The following is a 6,991-nucleotide window of genomic DNA, read 5'->3' on the forward strand; positions in this document are numbered from 1 at the left end:
TACCCTCCCAATTAAACAACGAAAACACATTCTCCTGACAGAGAAATTAAATCAAATGAAATCTAAGTTTTACGTTCTACAGTTATGCCGAGTAGGCTAAATAACACGGTGGTGATGAGACATGAAAGAAATGGTGGAATGAAGAAAGTGGGAGGAAACAGGAGAACCCCGGGAAAACCCACGTACACGGTGTTTGACTACCACGAAGTCCACTTGGCGCGAACTGGGATCCAACCAAGGATTCCATGCAATAGAGGTGAACGCTCTAACACTGAACCACCGAGGCCTTTTCCTGACAGAGAGCAAACATTCAACAGATAACCTGAGAAGCCCCCTCTTGTCTGACTGTTTACAGCTAATGACTATCATTGAGGCAAGAATACATTTGATGATTGACACAAACGGATAGTATAATGAAAATCAGATATTTAGAGTTCACAATAATATAAACATAAGGAAAAAAGTTTGCAACACTTGATCCAAATTTGAAAATATCTGCAGACTAGTAGATGTAAGAAGAAAGAGTATTTGAAACGCCATGAGATGCGAGAATCCCAATATTAAGTTTCGTTTCCCGCTGACAACAGCTGCAAGTCTCAAAGCTTCTTGTTTTGCTTATCCAGCATTTCATCTGCAGAAAAAAGGGGACACATAGTTGGCTGAGAACGTAAGAGTGGGACATTTGGGACAAGGAAGGGGGATACAAAGTCAAATCTCTAAGAGAAAAGACGCATGATCGTCAACTGTTCCTTCGAACGATCCGGCCACCTGCCGAGAAAACCGAATAAATCGAAGGATTGGCAGTGTTCGCAATTTAGAAGGGATTTCTCTCCTACTCAAGGAGACCCCCCAGGGCTTGCTTCTTGTCACGATTTTCTGCTTCTCTCTTGATATGCTGCGAATGAAAGCTAAAAAGAAGTTGGCTCAAACAAGCATCTGCAGACATGAAAGTAGAAACAAACAGTAATCAATTCAACAGAAACAGCTTACATTTAATCATCACGCAAAGTGGAATTATTAAATAATTGGTGAAAGATTAAGCGGATGTATTTCTCAAGAGATCAGCCTAAATACTACTGAAACATTATTGTTTGATTTATCTTTATCATCCGTCTTGTGAAGCTCCAAATCTTAATGTTTTGTATCTCATTCTCGACGCGACGAAGCGCAAGCATTTCTAGCTAAGGACTCGAATTAATATATAAATAAGTAGATTCATTTGTTTCAGGGTAGTTTTAGACATTAAAAGTAAATGAAACGTGGAACCACAAATGTTACTCACAAGTATCGAACTGTGGCCACTCAGATAGAAATCACAATATTCTGTCCCTATTGAGTAGCTAATCACATTAAACACTGATATGTAGAGAACGAAAAAAATGAAATGTAATCTTTAAATTTTATGTCCCATGGTTATGCCGGCTAGGCTAAAGGAGACGATGATGATGAGAAATGAAGGAAATAGTAGAATGAAGAAAGCAGAAGGAAATCGGGAGAACCCCGAGAAAACCCACGCACACGGTGTTTGTCCGCCACAAAGTTTGCTTGGCGAAAGTTGGGATCGAATCAAGGACACCATGCACTAGAGGTAAACTATTGAGCCACAGTGGCTCCATGTAGAGAAAGGGCAAATCGTATAATGTAATGACTGCTCCTGTGATGTCACAGCGGACTGCATACTTTAATAACTATCTAATGTACGATTATTATTTCGAAAGGACCTACGTCAGAAAAGATACAGAGGGAAGCTTTTCATTTTCCAATGTTCATTCCAAAGAAACTATGCAATTTATAAAAAATAGTCAGACTATAGAAAGTTCATTTTCACATGGCAAAGCTTACGGTTGTTACAAATCTGTGTACAAAGAAAGGAAAGAACATAACAATGGAGAAAATAACTTGAAAAAGTAATAGTAGAAGTGAAAAGTCAAAATTTAAGAAAATTCATTTATTTAAAGATTGTGTCTACGTGCTGAATTTTCCATTCCTAACTGTTAATTAGCCGAGAAATCAGAAATAGAATGTCTTTCCATTTATTAGGTCAGTAAACCTGAATTGGGCAAGAAAAAGAAAGGGCTCCGCTTCTGCAATAGTTCTGAGATTTGGAATCTCCGGGAACTCAATCAACCAACTAATGATGCTGTTCATGAAATAGCTACAGTAATTAGTTTGCTGTAACTCTACGATATCCAGATGGAGAAATCCAACGACATTCAACAACAGTGATGAACTCAAGACTTTTATAAAATGCAAAGATCGATGGATCTATTCGTTAATTTACAATGGTAAAGCATTTTTAAGGTGAATGAAACCATGAAACAATTAGCTATTCCCACGATGAAAGATGAACTTCCGTGCATTCACGCAGGCTTATTTCACTACATTTATTTTGTATTCTCTATATTATTATTTTTATTCAACTAAAAGATAATTTCCTCTAGTGTTGAAGAAGTACTGTACATTAATGATTACTTGTTTGGCTTGGCTACTGCGACTGTGGAAATTCAACACTATTTATATTTAACGTTGATTACAATGTAATTTATTATTAATCAATATACTTAAATGCAATGCTTTTGTGTATCAAAAATTATATGACTGATTTGATATATATCAATACAGTATATCAGATTGTGCATAGTAAAATATTTCGTAGTTGGCAATACAGGTCTGTAGCTTTGAGAGCGTCTAGGGCAGTGGTTCTCAACCTTTTTCTTGACAGACGACACACTTTACTGAACGTCAGGAGATCGAGACACACTCGTTTGATATTTTTATTACAAATAATTATACACATTATAATTGTGAAACTAATTAGTTTTTATAATGACTCTATATAACATTGAGCATTATTTGATTTTAACTAATTATTATTATATTATTCACTATTTTTAAATTCTAAAATTTCGCGACACACCTTAGGAGACTTCATGACACATCAGTGTGTTGCGACAAATTGGTTGAGAACCACTGGCCTAGTGGGGTTGCTAGCAGGAGCTTATTCCCTTCTCCCCTGAAGCTTTCGGTTATTTGTTGATTAGTAGATATAAATGTAATGTGAACTCAAGTGATCCCGCTTAAGAAAAAGAAAAAAAACATCTCGGCTCCCTCTGTCTTTGTGTTCTGACTACGGGCTATGGCACTAAGAGATTATAAATTACCCGTTTACATTGATTGCCTATTCATATAGTTAACTTTATTACATTATGTTTATACAGAGATTTTATTATTGTCATTTTACTTCTACGACACAGCTTCAACATGTTTTGATCATTGGCAGAGAATTAGGGGATGGATGAATACTTTGTACTGTTCTCATGATCTTCAAAAGCCTCGCAATGTTCTTCCTCTGTTATCCAAGGTAAGGTATATTAAGTTGGAAACATAATTATAAAATTAACATTTTATATGCAGAGCTTAGGAACAGAGCTGCTTCAAAGATCTTGCCTCTAATACTGATATTCTGAAGCTGTTGGGTAGGTCTTAGGGATTATCCAAATATGTTGCGCTGAAAGCCACCATATTGAAACAGAGAACGTTCTCTTACGTTGTTCGAAAGGTTCAAGATTTTGCTTCCTGCTGATGAAATAATTGATGTAGGGCGGAAAACGTTCCTTTCTCTTCGTTTAACAGCAAATTAGCTTTTGCCTGTCGCCACTAATAATTCAGTGAAACCACTCTTAATGTCTAAGAAACTTGAGACGTGATCATTTTGTTACTTAGAAGGAAGTTTCCATTAATTGCAAATAAGCTCTAAACATACTTATTTTTAATGAAAATGAGAAGTAGTAAGATCATATGACAAATAATGGTTTCTGCAATCAAGAAGTGGTTTTGAACATATGGTGATTGAAATTTCGAAGATTTTTTTTTTGAAGTATCTGCAAAACAAAATAATTCTATCTATAAAGTGTTCTATGAAATTACGTACTTATTTTGTGAGGATTACTAAATACTTGACTGTCAAGTTAGAATCGAACTCGGAATTGTCGGTTTTTGATCTACCTAAATCTTAGATTAATTTCTCACAGAATATTGTGAGAGAGAGAAACAAAGTGAAACGAAGAGAATATAAAATTGATAATTGAGAGAAGCAAGTCTTAATTCCATAAACTGTTCTCACCTGATGAGTGTGAGGGCTGTGATTGAGATAAGAAGCAAGTAATGTAAAAGAGTGAGGAAAGATAATATGAAAAGACACATCTTGCTTCCCTGGCAGCCTAAAGTTAACCTCGAAGACGGTGTTTCACGACTTGCATAAGTAGCACAGACTAATTGCAAACCTCTGAACTGGAGTCATCCACTGAATGAACGGCTGCCGAGCCAAAGCAAGATTAAATGACGGGTTTATAAGTTTGTGAGTACCGGGTCAGTTATGCAGTCCCTTGCCTTTTATTTGCTTGCTCTCATTTTTACAAATGAATTTCTTCGTATTTGGATGAAAGAAACAGCGACTGTCGCATGTTCCTAGTAATCTAAGTAATTTTACAATTAAAGTAATGGATTCTTTTATCTTTCTTCAATGTGCTTTTTATCATCGGTCAGTCTTAAAAATAATTCACATGATTTTACAGAATCAAAATTGAAATCTTTGCAGATTACAATAATTTGGAGCTTTTGATGCTATTGTTTGATTACTAAAAGGAGTATGAATACAATCCTTTCTTCTTGGAATCATGGCTAATAACCTGTTCGTCCGCACATCCTTCGACTTTATATATCGCATACAAACATGCTGCAAGTCCCGAGATCAGCTAGAAGGCCTCAATCACAATAACTGAGTGACAGAGCCTGAGTCCAAGAGAGCGCGAACTCAAGGTGAGGTATTTCATTAACCATGTTGCCATAATGAAACGCTTGATTACAGTGTATACCTCAGTACCATCTTTACCTTAAAAGGTGGGATGATTATTGTATAGCATGAAGTTTTAAGTAACTCACTCACTCTATGGCCTATGGAACCCGGAGGTTCAAATGCTGCATTCACAGAAGCTCTCCATTGCCTTCTATCCTTAACCAACTGGATCCAGATTCTACTTTGTATTCCTATTTCTGCGAGATCCATCTTAATATTATCCTCCCATCTGCGTCTAGGTTTTCCTAATGGACGTTTTCTTATTGGATTTCCACTTAAAACTTTGAAACCGTTCCGACATTCTTCCAATCTGGCCACATGACATGCCCACCTGAGCTCCCAAGACTTGAGTTTTTGGGTTTAGGTTTACAAAATAAAATAATTTTCCTCAATTTTGTCAAAAACAATGCATGAGAATTTGCCAGTCATGTATCGATTGATAGTAGACAAAAACAATCAGTTAAGTGCTGATAATATCGTAGAACTTAGTGAGCAGCAGGAAATCTAAAGAAGAGTTTGTTTTGCATTACAAGAAATGAACGTTCCTTTAGACTTTCCTACCATTGCGATATGCTAAGATGATCGACTACATTCTGTAATTAAAAGTTGGTGGAAAATTACAAAAGGGAGTTGTTTCATCTCTTGATACGTTGAACATTTCTTGATTTTGCCCAAATACTCTGTACTCTTTGCCTTCCACGTCCGCTTTTCCAGCTTTTTCCAGCAGATTTTCGTTAGTCCATTCTGGATGACTAATTTTCAATGCGAATGATGATATCCCTTCTCTTATTTGTACAAAAATGCATCCACTGACACTTAAGTATTACCTGTAGCCATATTAAAATGGTGGAATACACATAATTTTGTATTTAGTACCTTTTAAATACAATAAATAAATAAATATTTTTTCTAGGACAACGAAAGCTACTAATTCCTATTAGTAACGAACTACGTAGTTTTTCAGCTCTATACGTTGTATTTTCTTCATTTCTGGAACACTCCTAGACATTTTGTTCACCATGGTGTGACCTATCGATTCATGTGAGTCTCAGCTTTGGGCGATATTACAGTTGACCAAAAATTAATTATAATTTTGAGCTGAACCATATCGTTTCCATAGTATCATAATGAAAAGCTTTGTTAATCTATACTTCAAAGTCAGATTCGAGTTATATCAGTAGCTGACGCTGTTAAACTGGGATTGTATCTATGAGTGTAAGATTTTCGTAACAGTGACACGTGTTCCTTTACGCGCACTACTTGGAACACTAATTGTCAATTTGATTGATTGAGTTGACTTGATTTTTAGTTTAGCGTTCCTTTCAGCAGCGAGGCTATATGAGATGTGGACCTACTGATTAACGTGGAATCCAAACCACATGAACTCCCACCGGGAATAGAACCCGGGTCTCCCACGTAATTGTCAATTTGAGGTCTTAGAGAAAAGAATGTCTCATCCTATCTTTAGGAGGAAGGGCTTGTTCAAAATCACAACGAGGAATAACGTTTTCATAGGAGTGCTTCAAATGTTTAGTTAAAAAAAACTACAATACAACCTGCGAAACCTATATATTCTGCATTCATTATGGATCAATAAGATCAGCCACCACCCAGAAATGAACAGGAGAAAATTCAGAGGCAAAAGCCCAGAATTCGTTTAGGAGAATTCATGAAAAGGACTCAAAAAGCCTAAATCAAGTTGGTCGACCGCTGGATTCGATCTTTTATTATCCCAACTGAGAAGCAAAACTCGAAGAGCTCAATTGCAAAAGAGTCTAAGTCCAAAAAGTAAGTTCTTCAGGAGACGATTTTGTGTGTGTGCTTCCATCATTCTATTTCTGTGAAAGAAAAGTAATCTACATAAAAGAAATTTGTAATTGCCTACTTTTCGCAAAATAACGGTGAAATTATCATGTTGACTAAAAACATTTTGGAAAACAATGCTGTTTTCTTTTGCCTACACTTAATTTGATTTATTGAGTTTTGGCATGAAACCCTGTTATACGGAGATGCTGAAAGCAACTTAATAGAAACAATATCTCAAAATTGACAAAAATTGACTTAGGCTCTTTTCGAATCCACTCCTTCACTTGCACCTCAGAAGATGCGCTTTATTTCAATTGCAGATCCAAACGT

This window comes from Thermobia domestica, chromosome 12 (genome assembly GCF_964235325.1).
Source record: "Thermobia domestica chromosome 12, izTheDome1.hap1.1, whole genome shotgun sequence".
NCBI lineage: Eukaryota > Metazoa > Arthropoda > Insecta > Zygentoma > Lepismatidae > Thermobia > Thermobia domestica.